Raw genomic sequence first — 17,959 nt, 5'->3', positions numbered from 1 at the left:
TTAGAAAATGGAAAATAGATCCCATTAATGATGGTAAAAAACATATTAACTGGAAATAAACTAGGAAGAAACGTGCATTATATATATGAAGATCACAAAACTTTAGTGTGGAACATTAAAAAAAGCTTGAATTAGTGGAACAACATACTAATTTATAGTTGAAAGGACTCAAACTTACAAAGATAATCAATTCTCCATAAATTAATATATAAGTTCAATTCATTACAAATACAAATCCCAGGAGGACTTTTATGTAAACTGACAAGCTGATTCTGAAGTTCATCTGGCAGAGTAAGTGCTTGAGTCTAATTCATAGCTAATACACTTCAAAAGGGGGTACTTACCCTATGAAGATTCAACATATATACACTATAGTAAATGTGAAAGTGTAGCACTGGTACAGGAAAGACAAATGCATCAATCTTATTGAAGAGACTCTAGAAATATGTATGTGTGTGGGTGTTTGTAAAAATTCACACATATATATATGTTAGCTTTCCAAATCAATGGGAAAATATAGACTACTGAATAAATGAACAGTATGAAAATAATTGTCTATCAATCTAAAATAAAATTGGCATTTCCATCTCATATCACACACGTAAAATACCAAATGGATTTAAGACCTAAGTGTAGCAAACTAAGTTATGAAAGAATTGGAATAAAACATGAGAGATTTATGTATACATATTATTTAGGATATGCTAAGGTTTTCTCAAGAAGGATATGAAATCCAGATGCAAGGTATGAAAAATAGAGCTTTAACTATTAAAAAATGTTAAAACTGGTAGTAGGAAGATAACCTAAAACATGAAGACAGTGCAGATTAAAGACAGAAATGGAAACACAGAGCTTGCATAGAAGGCAAAGAGTTGACTATATATATATATGTATGTATATATATGTGTGTGTGTATATATACACACACATATATAGTCAAGTTGACTGTATATATACACTATATATACATGTATAGTCAATATATATACATATATGTATATATAGTGTGTATATATATATAGTCAACTCTTTGCCTTCTATGCAAGCTCTGTGTTTTCATATATATATACGTGTGTGTGTGTGTGTGTATATATATGAAGCTCTCCCATAAAGTAATTAAATTTAAAGCACATTGAAAAGGGCATTTTATGAGTAATCTCTTAATTGTCAAAACAGATAAAGAATTGATGCCCAGAGAAGTCAAGTAACTTGCTCAAGGTCACATAGCTTCCAAGTAGTGGTGGCTGGATTTGAATGCAGGGAGTCTCTCTATAGCTGAAACAAACACCATGATTTCCTGCCTCCTCAAACTGAAACTAATCAATATTGGGGAATTTAGGGAGCACTTTGGGAGGCTGAGGTGGGTGGATCACCTGAGGTCAAGAGTTTGAGACCAGGCTGACCAACATGATGAAACCCCATCTCTGCTAAAAATACAAAAATTAACCCAGCATGGTGGCAGACACCTGTAATCCTAGCTACTCAGGAGGCTGAGGCACGAGAATCTCTTGAACGCAGGAGGTGGAAGTTGCAGTGAGCCAAGATTGTGCCACTGCACTCCAGTCTGGGCGACAAACTGAGACTTGGTCTCAAAAACAAAAACAAAAAAAAAAAAAGAAAAAAATTATCATACACTGCATGAGTCGAAATGGACACAAACTTCTTGAAAGAAAATTTGATAATCACTTTAAATATTTATTACCTAAATTATGTTTAACCTTTAAATCAACAATTCCCTTGTATTCACCAGTTTGTTAAATATGGAGTTATTTAATTACACACCAAAAACATTACAAATAAGGCCATGGCATAGAAACATACAAGGATGTTTGTTAAATTTAATTTAACAAAGACTAATTATACAAATTGACTTTACTGGTAACGCCCCTCAAACTTTTAAGTAATAGCTAATTTCATCACCACATGGATTTTTTCAGAGCATAGTGAAAATCTACAAAGTGCATTTTATAAAACCAGCATAACTCCTCAGCAACCAAATCTAACAAAAATGTTACAGCAAAATTATAGACCCATTTTGTATATGAAAACAGAGTTAAATATGGAGTTATTTAGTTATACACCAAGTATGTTACAAATTGTACCATGGTATACACACGTAAATACAGCCTTCTGTGTTTCTATGCCATGGCACAATTTGTAATGTATTTGGTGTGTAATTTGATAATATTGCTTCTCTCTCTGTTTGAAACTGTGTGTATATAAAGGTTTATTTACACAAATGAATCATATTATATACTACACATCAGCACATGTATTTGTTTCATTTAGAGTTTTGGAGGGATTCACACCCGTTACTAGTGCTTATCTTCTGGAAAATGACAAATAGGGAAATGGGGGAGGCAGGTATGGGGACTTCCGTTTATTTATTTATTTATTTATTTATTTTTTGAGTCAGAATTTTACTCTCTCACCCATGCTGGAGTGCAGTGGTAGGCAGGTATGGGGACTTCCATTTAATTTTTTTTTTTTTTTTTTTTGAGTCAGAATTTTGCTCTCTCACCCAGGCTGGAGTGCAGTGGTATGATCACGGCTCACTGCAGCCTCAAACTCCTGTGCTCAAGTGATCCTCCCACCTCAGCCTCCTTAGTAGCTGAGACTACAGGAGTGTGCCACCATGCCTGGCTAATTTTTTTTGTGTGTGTGTTTTTTTTTTTCTTCTAGAGACGGGGGTTCTCACTATGTTGTCCAGGCTGGTCTCAAACTCCTGGGCTCAAGCGATCAGCTGGTCTTGGCCTCCCAGAGTGCTGGAATTATAGGAGTGAGCAACTATGCCTGGCCTCTACTTTTTAATATATAGATATCTGCACTGTTAAATTGTTACGGGGACCCTGTGCTAAATCCAAAATAATCAAGAGATACCTTTCTAGTCAGAGTTTTTAAAGAGGCTGTTTTCTATTGGTTATGAATGAATTTTGCATGTTATCCTTTGTTTTTTCCTCATCTATTGAGATTACATAATTTTTCTTATTTGGCTGATTGATTGAAAATGTCATATTAATAGATGATTAATATGAATAGAGATTAAATGATCCTCACTTAAAGTCTTAAGGAGACTTAAAATCTTTTTTTTTTTTTTTTGTCTTTTCCAGAGCTCAGTGTTCCATCATTATATGATTAGATGTTATGGTTTGTATTTATTTAAAAATTTCAGATTTCTTTTCATATACAAGATGGGTCTATATCTTGTTTTGTAATATTTTTGTTAGCTTTTGGTTGTTGAGGAGTTACGCTAGCTTTGTAAAATGCACTTGGTAGATTTTCATTCTTTTTATATGCTCTACAAAAATTCATGTGGTGATAAAATTAGGTATTATTTAAAAGTTTGAGGGATATTACCAGTAAAGCCAATTTGTATAATTAGTCTTGGTTAAACTAATTTTTTTGTCTCTTCAGAGTTTCTCCTACTTTTTGAATTATTGTTCACATCTATTTTTCTAGAAATTTAAATTTAATCCAACTTTTAAACTTTTATCGCACATAGTATACTCTTATGATTTAGAATTCTCAAAGATCAGATGGCTGTAGATGTGTGGTATTATTTCTGAGGACTCTGTTCTGTTCCATTGGTCTATATCTCTGTTTTGGTACCAGTACCATGCTGTTTTGGTTACTGTAGCCTTGTAGCATAGTACAAGAAATGGGGAAAGGATTCCCTATTTAATAAATGGTGCTGGGAAAATTGGCTAGCCATAAGTAGAAAGCTGAAACTGGATCCTTTCCTTACTCCTTATACGAAAATTAATTCAAGATGGATTAGAGACTTAAATGTTAGACCCAATACCATAAAAATCCTAGAAGAAAACCTAGGTAGTACCATTCAGGACATAGGCATGGGCAAAGACTTCATGTCTATAACACCAAAAGCAACGACAGCAAAATCCAAAATTGACAAATGGGATCTCATTAAACTAAAGAGCTTCTGCAGAGCAAAAGAAACTACCATCAGAGTGAACAGGCAACCTACAGAATGGGAGAAAATTTTTGCAATCTACTCATCTGACAAAGGGCTACTATCCAGAACCTACAAAGAACTCAAACAAATTTACAAGAAAAAAACAAACAACCCCATCAAAAAGTGGGCAAAGGATATGAACAGACACTTCTCAAAAGAAGACATTCATACAGCCAACAGACACATGAAAAAATGCTCATCATCGCTGGCCATCAGAGAAATGCAAATCAAAACCACAATGAGATACCATCTCACACCAGTTAGAATGGCAATCATTAAAAAGTCAGGAAACAACAGGTGCTGGAGAGGATGTGGAGAAATAGGAACACTTTTACACTGTTGGTGGGATTGTAAACTAGTTCAACCATTATGGAAAACAGTATGGCGATTCCTCAAGGATCTAGAACTAGATGTACCATATGACCCAGCCATCCCATTACTGGGTATATACCCAAAGGATTATAAATTATGCTGCTATAAAGACACATGCACACGTATGTTTATTGCAGCACTATTCACAATAGCAAAGACTTGGAATCAACCCAAATGTCCATCAGTGACAGATTGGATTAAGAAAATGTGGCACATATACACCATGGAATACTATGCAGCCATAAAAAAGGATGAGTTTGTGTCCTTTGTAGGGACATGGATGCAGCTGGAAACCATCATTCTCAGCAAACTATCACAAGAACAGAAAACCAAACACCACATGTTCTCACTCATAGGTGGGAACTGAACAATGAGATCACTTGGACTTGGGAAGGGGAACATCACACACCGGGGCCTATCATGGGGAGGGGGGAGGGATTGCACTGGGAGTTATACCTGATGTAAATGATGAGTTGATGGGTGCTGACGAGTTGATGGGTGCAGCACACCAACATGGCACAAGTATACATATGTAACAAACCTGCACGTTATGCACATGTACCCTAGAACTTAAAGTATAATTAAAAAAAACAAAAAAAAAAGAATTCTCTCTGTAGAGTGTAGGCCTTCAGTCATTTCATTTTTGTTTATTTGTATTTTTCTTTTATTGATTAGGTTGTCTAGAGATTTGTTTATTTTCTTTTTTCTCCCTAAGAACCAGCTCTAAATTTTTTAAGAATTTAAATTTGAATATTAGCTTTAATTTACATTTTTGGGACATTTACTTGTGACATTACTCATTAGTTTGTTTTCTTAAAGAAACCTTTAAAGGAAATATCGTCGTGCTTTATTTTTCTTCCTTAGATTTGCTATATAGATGCAATGTTAATGATTTCATTTTGTTTATGCAAAACTGGTCATCCACAAAGTTAAAATTATACCATTAGCTACTGTCCCCATTTCATGGAGAGTGGCAATTTTAATGAATATGTAAATATGGTGATTACTTTTAGAATAAAATACATATATGTTTACAAATAAATAGCTTGCTTTTTTGTTGCTGCTCTTACAGAATCATAGAGGCATTAAATGGAACTGATTATGGAGTTGGTATATAAAATAAAATAGTTTACTTAGGAAAGAAAAAACATCTCAGTATCTTAATGAACATGGCCAGACTGAAGGAAGGAATTCTATATCTCTAACTAATATCTGTACTGTGAGGAAGACAAAAGATTTGTATTTACACAAAGATAAAAAGAAAGTGGCAACCATCTGCCACTAATACTTAACAATACGGTTTAGTGTATGATATGCAGGAGTTAACAGTTAATCTGTTTAGCAAGCACAGGTAGACCATGGTGCTTTAAGTATGAAATCTTAGAGCAGAAATAGACAGCATGGTAAATCCTACAAAGGTAAAAAGAAACTGCATACTTTCTAATTTTGAAGACAGTCCTTCCACTTTGTTTCTTACTCGGTGAGAAAATGCCTGAAGGTCTCTATGACAGTAATTCAGCTAGCTCAGTATTTTTAATTCATCTATTTGTACTGTTAGATGGAAAGATTCATAGCATGGAGATTGGAAAATGCTGCCCTTTTGGAAATAGCTTGAATTCCTGATAAGTGAAATGCCATGTGATGCCACAGGAAGACAATGAATTAGCGCAGGGCTATGGAAAAGTTCTTAGTTTGGGAGTTGGTTGGAGCTCTGCTTAATCCTGCTCTCTGACCCTAGGAATGTATCCCTGAGCAAGACAGTTAAACTGTCTTCATTTCACTATCTTCATTTGATAACGCAAATGATACTACTTGCCTTTCAGAGTACTTGTGATGATTAAATATAAACTATGTGTAAAACATTTTTAGAAATCTCGATAAAACACTTTTAAAATGCTGTTGAATAAGTAGTAAATCTATTTTTAATATGATGATGTAACTATTATTTTTAAAAAATTCAGTGTCTTTTGTGGTTTCCAACTGAAGGCATCCCTGACATTCCTCAGTCATATCCTTGGCACGTTTCTGTCATTCAGCACTGTAATTAATTTTACGACACAGGCAATTCAGTTCCACAAACATTTACCAGGTACCTGTTCTGCTTAAGACTAGAGAGTAGGTGATGGAGATACAAGAGCTAGAGGAATGAGGCTCCTCCCTTAACAAATGTAGATTCTATCCATCAGATTCACAACCTGATTACTTGACCCAAACAGTTCTGATTAGCAAACACCATATGTTGAGCACTGTCCTCTAAGTTTAATTTGCCTGAGGCATTATTCCTCTGAGTACCATAGATTTTTACTGCTCTCTTACATTTAACTTGTCTTACTTTTATGTGAAATCAGATGTGAGAACAGGAAGAACTGGGAAGAACTCTTGGCCCTTCAGTGGTCCAAAGTGGAAACAGTTATATTTTATTAAAAATGAAGGGGTTTAGCAAGCATTTTAAAATAGAAATGGTGTGGGAGCTCAGCAGGTCATGAAAATGCCTTCAGAAGAATTTGCTGAAGGACTCTCTTCAGGGGTAAAGATCAAAGATCAGCCATTCACAGCATAAAGGCGGCAGTGTTTTTCATTTTAGCTTGTTCAGTATCATAAATAAACAGGGATATTGTGTGCATAGATTGGTTGTGGCTCTCCAGATTTGAGAGGGAAGGAAACACATAATTTCAACATGTGAAGGAAATGTGATGGGAATATAAGAAACTTTCAAATCTAGGAGTGTAGGGAGTGGGTTACCATTTAGTATATATGTGAAATCTTCCAAGATTCTTTGAATTTATTCTTTTTCTATTGTGACGTGTTTGACTTAAAAGGAATTCAAGTTCATCTATTTGAAACAAAATTTGCCATCACTATCTGTTTTTTTTCCTCTGTCAGAAAATAGTAAATCAGCTTTTAAAATGAATTTGTAAAATCACGATTTTCATACATTCATTTGAATGCCCACACAATACAACATACAATGATAATATAAAATAAATATGTTAAGGCAATTTAGGTCAGAAAATATTGATTTGTGAATCAGCAAGGAAGAAAATACTAAATAAGATGTATAAAAGTTTGGTAGAGTTTCTGAGCTGTATAAAATGTTGTGATAAGTAAGGAAGTCTGGATTCAACTATTTTTAGAGCTCTATGGACACATAACTGCTTGGGTAGTGTGATAATAAATAAATAGTGTTGATAAATAGATAGGTGGAAAGTTCAGAAGATGTACTCACACTGTCTATTTTGTGCAAATATTGAGTTCACTAGTGCTGTACAGGATTTTCTACGAAACACTAATTTGGAGATATTAATTGGTATTAAATACTTCTAAAGGTTCTCACTGTTAAATGAGTTTTAATTGAGTTAAACAGGTTTGCTCAATGCATTTAATATACAGTAAACCTTGTGAATTTTCCATGAGTAAATGTAATACCCATTATTTCCTAAATTTGTTAATAAAGTTATGGGTATATTCTTTTTAGATTGTTTTTTTCCAGGACTATGCTACTTTGAGATAGAGTATTATTGACACAATTCTCATATTATAGACTTATTGCATTTTCTTGCTTTTTTCTAAGTGTTTGCCTTTTGAGCTTTTCCTAGATAAAATCACAGAGTGGAGTCATAGAGCATCTGCTAGCATCACTTCATGTGACTGATTAAGTAGAATGTTAATGCGGTCTCACCCAGCAGGATTCAAAGCATAGCATTAACTCAGAGGGAGTGCATGGAAATACTCTGTGCTAGTTATATCTGTTATCCCTGTCCTGGGGAATGGACTTTAAGAGACTATGTCAAATAGGAGTAAGTTCATGAAAAGTAATACGATGCTGAAGGGGCATTCAAAACTTTCTATTTTGGGAAATGTAGAAGGAATTAGAGATGTTCAACCTGGATATGAGACAATTAATTAAAAACTACTATGGCCTTTAAATATTTGAGAGAATGGCATTTAGAAGAGTGTGCCAAAATGGGTACAACCTGATCTAACAGAGATGTAACCAGGTGACAGAGTTTTGGGCTCAGTATAAGAAGATACATTCCTGCAGTCAGAATTGTCTGAGAATAACTGTCCCCTTAAGACGTGGTTGTGTTCAGCCTTAAACTCAGCAGAAATACTGTCAAGAGAAATGGGGGCAGTCTTAAAAAAAAATTACAGTATGAAATGACAAATTGAATCCTTTGAACCTAGAAACTTTGTGAATTCTACTACAAAATTTCATTTAAATGAGCATCATTGCAAAACAGAAATTTTCCGTGCCTTGATTCAAGATTCTTATTTCCAACAATATACGAAAAAGATGATATTATTTTAACAGGTGTATTCGAAGTCCTTTAGGACCGTTCTATAAATATTTTTGTAAACAACTTGGAGTACAGAGTCTCTAAGGAGTGAATGGTTCACTTCTTTGAAAAATAGACATGAACTGACAAATGACTTCTGGTTTGATAAGTGGCTTATTAGTGACGGGGTAGTAAAAGCCAGAACAGAATCCGTACTATATAACCAGAGCAGTGCCACTTATAGACATTAAAATTCTATTGTTTTTGTGTACAAAATTCGGGTTCTGTCCTAATGATATTAGTAAATTCACCTTGAAATAATAATAAAAGCCTCACGGTGACCCTGTGGGATAAGAACTATTACAAATGACAAAGCTGGAGCTCTGAGAAATGAAGTAACTTGCCCAGTCAGTGCAGAGAACATTTCTAGTTCGGAAGATACCATTTTCTTCTGATTTGGGGCAAAATGAAAATTTATATTTCCTGGCTTCAGTTTGCAGTTAGATACAGACATGTGGTATGAAGTTCTATTCTAGTCTCGGAGTTTGAGTACTTATATGAGACAGCATGGGAAATGCTGGCCAATAATATCACTCTTCTTTCCTATTACATAGGCTTTTAATCATGAGATTCTGCTATCATGCTCCTAGCTAATTGAACAAGGACTGACCTGACCCAGGGGAAGCCATTTATAGATTGCCCGGTAGTCCATGAGGGGTCTGCCTATAGATTTCTGTCCAATTACAGTGCCCTAAGCTGGGATGGTGTCTCATCAACCCAATGGCATGCTCTTTCTCAGTGAGTATAGACATGAGACATATAGAGAAGTAATCAGCAAACACTAAAGCAACAGATGCTGAGGGACTCAGAGAAGCAAAACAGTCAGCAAAGCCCTGAAGTGGAAAAAGTAGAATTGACAGTGCTGTGTGACTGTTAAAGAAAAGTAGTTCTCCTTCCTTGTATCCCCATGTAATTTATATTGAAACATCCTGCCCATTAACCAAGTCCATTAGTTTTCTATAGTTATGTACCAAATTGTCACAAACTTAGTGGTTTAAAACAATAAAAATTTATTGCCTGACAGTTCTGGGGGGTTAGAATACTGAGATGGGTCTGCTTTGGCTAAATCAAGGTATCAGCAAGCTATGTTCCTATCTGGAGGCTCTGGGGGGATTTCATTTTCTTGCCGTTTTTAGCTTCTAGAAGCTGTCTTGATTCCTTGGCCCATGGCTAGCCTTCCATCTTCCAAGCTAGGATTGGTCAGTCAAGTCTTTCTCACAATGCCATCTCTCTGGCTCTGCCTCTTCAACCTCTTCTATTTAAAGACCCCTGTAATTACATTGGATCCACTCAGGTTTTCCAGGATAATCTTCTTTTCAAGTCGGCTGACTAGTAACCTGAAGTGCAACTAAAACTTTAATTATCTTTTGTCATATCAGATAATATATTGCCAGGTTCTGGAATACATCTGGGGATTAAGATTTGGACACTTTTGAGAGTCATTATTCATGTTTTTTTCACCAACTGTACATAGGTGGATTTTTTGGCAAATATTAAACTGCACGTATTAAACTCAGGTTATTATTTCCTAACAACCATCTACCACTACTACTAAACAATAAAGTTTAATCTATGATATGCAGGGGTTAATAATTAATCTATTTAGCAAGCACAAGTAGACCACGGTGCTTTAAGAAAGAAATCTTACAGCAGAAATAGACAACATGGTAAATCCTACAATATATGGCCACAATATGTCTCAAATTTCAGCATATTAGATGATAATTTGTTCAGTACTCAGAACCATGGAGCATTACAACAATCTGAGCATTATCAGATCCCAGTGATAAATGAGGTATCAGAGGCAGAGTTTTAGTAAATTCTTTATATACTGGTGTTTTAAAACATAAATATGAGTATTCCATTGTACACTGAGGGTCACACAATTGTTAAAGAGAGTATCACAGTGTGAGGGTTCAGATCGATTGAGAAGTTCTCTAGGTACAGTTTCTCAAGTGAGACAATAATTCCCTCACATCACTTTCCTGAAAAGCATTCTCTTTCTCTGATAGCATCTATCAGGTAATGAGAATCTCACTACTCTCGTGAGTCAATGGATTATTTTGATAGTTGTCTGGGGTGATTTATGCATAAACATGGAAAGTGAACATATGCATTTATCTCTGTCTCATTTCTAAAGGGATGGGGACTAAAACAAACAAATGAAGAAACAAAGATACCAGCCCACAAGGGCAAACAAACAAAGAAGAAACAGTAGACAAGAGAGAAAACACAATTTTGGAAGATGAAAAATAAATGGAGAAGTGACAACTGCTTTAGCAGAAGTTGAAACATAAGTGCCTACAGATGGGTGAGAATAAGAAGCAAGGTAAAGAATTCTGCAGATCTTCAAAAAAAGCTGAGGACTTAGAAAGGTGCATGGGGCTACTTCAGGGAAGATGGATTGGATGTAAGTTGTTCACAAAGCAGTTAGACTCTCTGATCCTCATCCCCACATGTTGATTTTCTGGATTCAGTGACACCAGGTATAATGGAGTAACCTGCCAATGACCCCATCCCAAATTCTAAAGTCAACATGCTCTACCTGTTAACACAGAACTTCCAGTCCGATTTTTTAGTGTGTTATTTGTAATTATGAATAGATAGCCAAGAACCACATTTGAGGAAGTCCTCTGATATAAAACTCAGAGATCAAAATGAATAGAAAAGAATTGAGCACAGAAAAAAAACCCAGATAAAATAGATAGTATAGAAAAAACCTTTAAAAATACTGTTAATTTCAAAGAAAAAAACAATTTACCCATAAAACAAGGAAAACTAGAGAATAGTAAAAGATTCATGGAAATTATCAAAGAAAGAAAATGTGAATATACTCTAGAGGAGAACGACATGTGCTCTGGATTGAAAGAGCCTACCAAATGCCCACCACAATGAATAAGAAGTAAATAAACCAAAACCCACACCTAGAAATATCAGAACTTTAGAATATCAGGGCCAAAAAGAAGAACCTAGGGGCTTCTCAAGTAGGGTAGGGTGGGCATGAAATGGTGCATATACATAAAAATGAAAAAACAAAATGCCAGAAGAAACTGAAGCCCTCAGTCCTAAAACTGTAAGGAACTGAATACTTCCAATAACCTGTGTGAGCTCAGAAGTCAATTCTTCCCCAGTTGAGCCTCAGAGAAGACTGAAACCTTAGAAGACATTATGATTACTGCTTTGATTGCAGACTTATGACCCACAGAAACTAGGTTGTTTTAAGCTGTATGGTAATATTGTGACAAAGCAAGAGATAACAAATATACCTGGAAACATTATTCAGTTGTAAGGGTAAAATGAGAATGTTTTCTCACATGTTAGATCTAAAGAATCTTGGATGAAATTCAACTTTCCAGAGCTCTATGTCTGTCAAAAATAGATGGCATTCAAAAGAATCTAAGGCATGAAAGAGTAATGAATGACAAAAGTAGACAAAAATCGGGCTTGCATGTGGTAATTATGGTGCGAGCATTTTGTTGTGAGCAGTATTGGACATCTGAAGAAGAACCATACAATCTAGTTTTTGGTAACATCATACAATCCAAAGCACTGTACTTTGCAAATAGAACACAAATAAATAGGTGGGTGAAGAAATTAATGAAATAGAAGTATAAGAAACTCAAAGCACCCTAGTGCAACAGCATTTGTGGTCAGATTTGTTCATATAACTAACACTATGATAAACGATGGTATCTTCAGCTGCCAAGAGGAGCATATGGGTATTTGTATAAATTTCACTTGTCCCACTGCTATCCCAATTCCCAAAGGGACTAGGAATGCTTTTTTTGTACAATATGAATTAGGTGATATATTCTCCTTCCCTTATATAGAGGTTTAACACTCACTGCACTCTAATTACAGTTCTTTCCCTCCTTAGGGCCTTCTCACTTACCATGCCCTGGGTTTTTGAGCAGATATTTGCATGGTTTATGCCCTTACATCACTCAGCTTTGCTTAAGTATCACCCTTCGGGAAGCTTTTCCTTGTTGTGGTGCCTCAAGTACTAGTCCCTTGTCCTGATGTATTTTTCTTTAAAGTGCTTATCATTATTTATTCATTTTACACACCTCCCCCAAACACATTGTAAGCTCTTTGAGTGATAGATGTTTTTATTCATTTTTCTATCCCAAGACCCATATAGGTGGCGAACAATTAATATTTAAGTGAATGAATTAAATTTCAAAGCCAAACTTCCACATTTCTTCAGTTGAAGAATGAGATATAATAAGACAATAATCTAGACTGGGTTTCATTCTATACTATTTGAAGATCTTCTAAACATGCACATTTTTCTACAAAGAATTAAATGCAAGAAAGTTATAGACAGATCCAGTTCTAAGGAAATTCAAGGTAATTAGAATAGACCACATACTTTTTATTCTCTCCACAATTACAAATTTATATCATTTTAGCAGCAAATACACTGTACTGACTGTGTCATCTTAATAGTCATGAAACAGGAAGGTAAAGGCAGGGGTAAAGATTGGTATTATGTTATTTGGTTTTTGAGATTCTGGTCATTATTGCATCTAAAAGTGATGTTTTCCTTAATGTATTGGAACTTTAGGCAGAATGGAAGAAAGCATTTACCCCTTTCTGATCATTCCACTTAGTGGAAACAAAAGCGTTGCACTGTTGAGAAAAAGAAAATCCCAAGACCCCCAGCTGACAAAACAGACCATCATCCTGGCCAAGAGCACCATAGAGAAACCATGAAAACTGAGTTACTGGCCATGATGGGATGCAAGATCAGGCATGCCTTGCTATATCCCCTTCTTTGTTAAGTACCATTAGGCTTTCTTCTCTAACAGAAACTAGACCTTTTGAAAGACTCTTTCCACTCCTGGTATCAACCAACCACCTGAGGCTGCCCCTTCCTTTTTGTCGTTTCCACACAAATGACCAGCATTCCTTTTGGATAAGAGACTACTGACCATGCAGCAGTTCTGGCCAGTAGATGGAGGATGTGCACTGAGTGCCTTTATGTCCTCAGTCATGATGTCAGAGGGCTGAAAACTTCACTTTCAGTTCCATGGAGAAGATGAAGCACAACTGCATATAGGCATCCTTCTCCTTTCACAAATATTCATGACTCCTCCTATATATTACTATACATACTCACCCACTCCATTCAGCATCAATTCCTATTCCCTTTGCTCCCTGTTCAAAGTGTCTGTTTTCCGCTTTTGCCTGGAGTTAAGCTTCCCAACCTGTCAGAAAGGCTACCTGCAGGCTGCAACCTTTTATGAGAAGTAAAACTCTCCTTTCCAAATTTATGAACCTTCTCATTCTTCATTTGACACTGTGCATTAGGGGAAGTAGATAGAATCTCTGAGGTAATTCCATCCCCCTGCTAGTTAATTCTTTTTAAGTTAGATCTCTACCTCATTGCCTGGCATTAATAAATATTTAATAATGTAAAGAATAGATGAGAATTGAAGAACTAGCGTCTAAACGTGTTGAAAAGCCAGCAGGCCACAGGCAGAAAAGGTGAGTTTGCAAGCTCTTCCCAGTGTTATGCCTCACAAGATGCAGCCAAGCAAAGGAAGGCTGACTTTTCATAAGCCATTGTAACTGCAGTGCAGATTCATGGTAGGCTTGAAGATAAGACAAATGGTGTTGCTGCCTCTACTGGTAATACTAGGTTCCTAACTCAGTTCTTTCAATTCACCTGTGTAGTTCTAGATTTTATAAAATGTAACTATACCCAAGTCTCTTCTGGCTTGTAATAGAGAAAATGTTGAAGAAAACCATAATGATGACTATTTTGATTGTGTTATATAATATTATACTCATATCTTGGTTAATTCCCGCTGATATTTTACAAATTTAAAGTTTAGATTTTGACTAGGGTGATGAAACATCCCAGTTTGCCCAAGACTTTCTGCTTCTATCGTTGAAATTCTGCATCACAAGAAACCTCCCAGCCCCAGACAAACCGGAACACTTGTGTCAGAGGCATTTGAACCAGAGCGACTCCATCTTGAATAGGTGCTGGGTAAAATAAGGCTAAAACCTACTGGGTTGCATCCCCAGGAGGTTAAGGCGCTCTTAGTCACAGGATGAGATTGAAGGTTAGCACACAACATAGGTCATAAAGACCTTGCTGATAAAACAGTTTGCAGTAAAGAAGCTGGCCGAAACCCACCAAAACCAAGATATCAACATAAGTGACCTCTGTTCATCCTCACTGCTCATTATTTGCTAATTATAATGCACTAGCATGCTAAAAGACACTCCCACTGGTGTTATGACAGTTTACAAATGCCATGGCCATGTCTGAAGTTACCCTATATCATCTAAAAAGGAGAAGAACCCTCAGTTCCAGGAATTTCCCATCACTTTCCCAGAAAACTCATGAATAAACCACCCCTTGTTTAGCATATAATCAAGAAATAACCATAAAAGTGGCTACCCAGAAGCTCAGGCTGCTTCTCTGCCTGTGGAGTAGCCATTCTTTTATTCCTTTACTTTCCTACTAATTTCCTTTGCTTTCACTTTACTCCATGGACTCTTCGTGAATTCTTTCTTGTGCAAAATCCAAGAACACTCTCTTGGAGTCAGGATTGGGACTCCTTTCTAGTAACAGTTGACTACCCTAAAGCATTCTCTTGGGCTGCAGTCCTGGCAGGACCATGATAGGTTGTTTGGAATTGAAAATGCCGTTGTTTAACCTTCCAGAAAATCTTCATTTCTACTGCAATCACCTATACTTAACTATTGCTGTACCATGACCACGAAGAGCAGATCATACACTGCTTTAACCCAAGGATAAACATTCAACACTTATTGAACCCTCTCATTCAGTAATTCTCCTCTTAGGATTTAGAGATAAAGCAAAGATGTATATGTAAAGACATTCATTACAATATTATTTCTAATAGCAAAAATTGGGAATCAACTTAAATGTCCAAAATGGGGACTAATTTAGTGAAATACATTCATGTAATAGAAGACTACATAGCCATTTCAATTACATTTTCTTGCAAGCTATCTAATGATGTGGCACAAGTCTTCAAAAAGAGTTTTAACATGATGAGAGATACAAAATTGTGTACACTTAATAGAAAAAAACTGGAAGGAAATATACACAAAATGTTAATAGGTTATCTTTGGATGATATCAAGATACTTTTTCATTTATTTTTGTGTCATTGCAAATACTATTATTTTATCTGTAATCAATATAAGAAAATAATTGTTGAGAAAACTGTTAATGCCTCATATAGAGGATTTTCAATTTTGGTTGCCTAAAAGGTGTCTGGGAATTTTACTAACCCAGATTTCTTGACTCTACTTTCAAATATTCTAAATCAAGGTCTCAGTTGAAGCTCTTGCACCTGCAATTAAAAAAAAAAATACCCTGAAAGATTCTAATGCATGTGCCATGAATCACTTGGGAAAACAATAACCAGGAGTGTGTCTGTCTATCTTCAATCTATTGTCCATTCTTTTGTCTGGCACGATAGTCTAACATGCAGATAGAAGAGGTAGTCCTATAATCAGTTTGACGTCCAGGCACCATCATCAGTTGCCCAACCTAAGCTACCTCAACCACTGATTAATGATTTAAAATTTACCATTAGATGTCCTTTCCTTTAGCTTGTGATTTACCACTGAGGGATTACTTTTGGAGCTCTGTGGCTGTCTGCACACATGCATGCAAGCATCCACAACATACAAACATGCATGCATGTACACACACACACACACACACACACACACACACACAGAGATTCCACATCAAACCTCTGAAATCAGTATCTTGAAGTAGGAGGCTGAATGTATGCATTGAAATGGCTCATTAGGTGTTTCTGATATTTACTCCCTTTAACAGCTACTGTATCTCTGTAGCCTAAGATTCAAAATCTTGTTAAAACACAAATGCCCTTGAAAGATAAGACTTTGAAGCTGTTACCAATTATAAGCATCTCAGTAAAATTGAATTTGTCAGGTTTTTTGTTGAAAGTCGATTTTCATGAAGATAGAAGGAACACAAAGATCTGGGTACATGAAGAGGAATGGAGAGTAATTTAAAAACAAACAAACCACAAAAGCAAAAACAAAAAAACTCCCAAAAGCCAGCACACAAAGCAGCTACTGGAACTCCCAGAGACTAAGTGCCAATCTCATTATTTTGCATAGGCAAACCCCTGGCACTGCAAGGTTGGTTTTACCAACTCCAAAAAATAATTAGGTGCTATTGGTGAGTAAAGTTTAAAAGTTAAATTGCTCACATCTTAACAATAGCTGAATAGTCAATGCAGCAGAAAGTAGCCATTTCATTAGCACTTTTTGCAAGACTAGTAAGTGGTTCATTATCAATTATGCAGCACTTATGCAGATTTGCTTTAGACTTATACCTCCAAGGCCACGCTTCCCACATTTCTTAATTTTCTCCTGTATTTAAATGGCTGGGCTTCAAATCTGTGCCTGGGATGTGTTCTCAATCCATCAAGGTGGGTCAGTTCAAAAGGAAAAGTGGCAATTTCTGCCACCAAAAAAATATTTTTTTAATAGAATGCATTTTAACTTCTTACCTGCTAGGTTCCAAAGCTAGCTCATTCTTTTGAAGAATAAAGTGAGGAATAGGTAAGTTTTCTAATGCTGAGGTGGAGGTCACAGGAGCTTTTCATCAGAGAATAATGCTTGCCTCAGAACTGGCCTGGCATCCCCTTGAAGACTCAAGATATGCTGCGGAAGCTCTGTGTGTATGTCAGGGAGCAGAAAATAGTTTGAGCAGCTGTAATTTGTGCTGGGACCGTCCTGTGTTCAGAAACTTAATCCATTTCCTCATCTTCAGTATACCAAAGGATGAGGAGGAACATTTTTCTTAAAGAGTGTTTATAAAGGAGCCACTTAAATATATAAAGACAAAGAAGAATGCTAATTGTTCCATAGAGCATGTTCCTTCTTAAAAGAAACTGTAATAATGAGAATAGGAAAAGGTCAGTTGGAAAGATAGTGCATGATTAAGTAAAGAATTAATTAGGTCTATTCAAACTCTTCTCCTTCCACCTTCCTGGTGTAGGCTGCAAAGTGACTTGTGTTAATGGAGCTAGTTAACAAAGGCAAGAACAGCTGGGAAAGTCAGAGAATCGTTAAATAGTGTTATTTGAAGAAGATATAACTCTTGCTTGAATAGATTTTGGTAATGTATGTGTGTGCTTGACCCTGATGCCTGGGCATGTTGTACAAAACATCACACTTGAGCTGTTCAAGTTGCAGGAGTACCCTGTTCTGTCTTCTCTGAATACCTGGAGTATTCATGCTGATGA

General features: G+C 36.0%; 1 long non-coding RNA gene across 1 annotated transcript in view; it reads left to right on the top strand.

Moving 5' to 3' along the window:
• LOC144340726 (uncharacterized) overlaps nt 1-17,959 on the top strand; it is a 67,390-nt gene that overhangs the window by 34,925 nt on the left and 14,506 nt on the right. The window lies entirely within an intron of this gene.

Source organism: Macaca mulatta, chromosome 4, assembly GCF_049350105.2.
Source record: "Macaca mulatta isolate MMU2019108-1 chromosome 4, T2T-MMU8v2.0, whole genome shotgun sequence".
NCBI classification, from domain to species: Eukaryota; Metazoa; Chordata; class Mammalia; order Primates; family Cercopithecidae; genus Macaca; species Macaca mulatta.
This window is presented reverse-complemented; position numbering and strand designations above follow the sequence as displayed.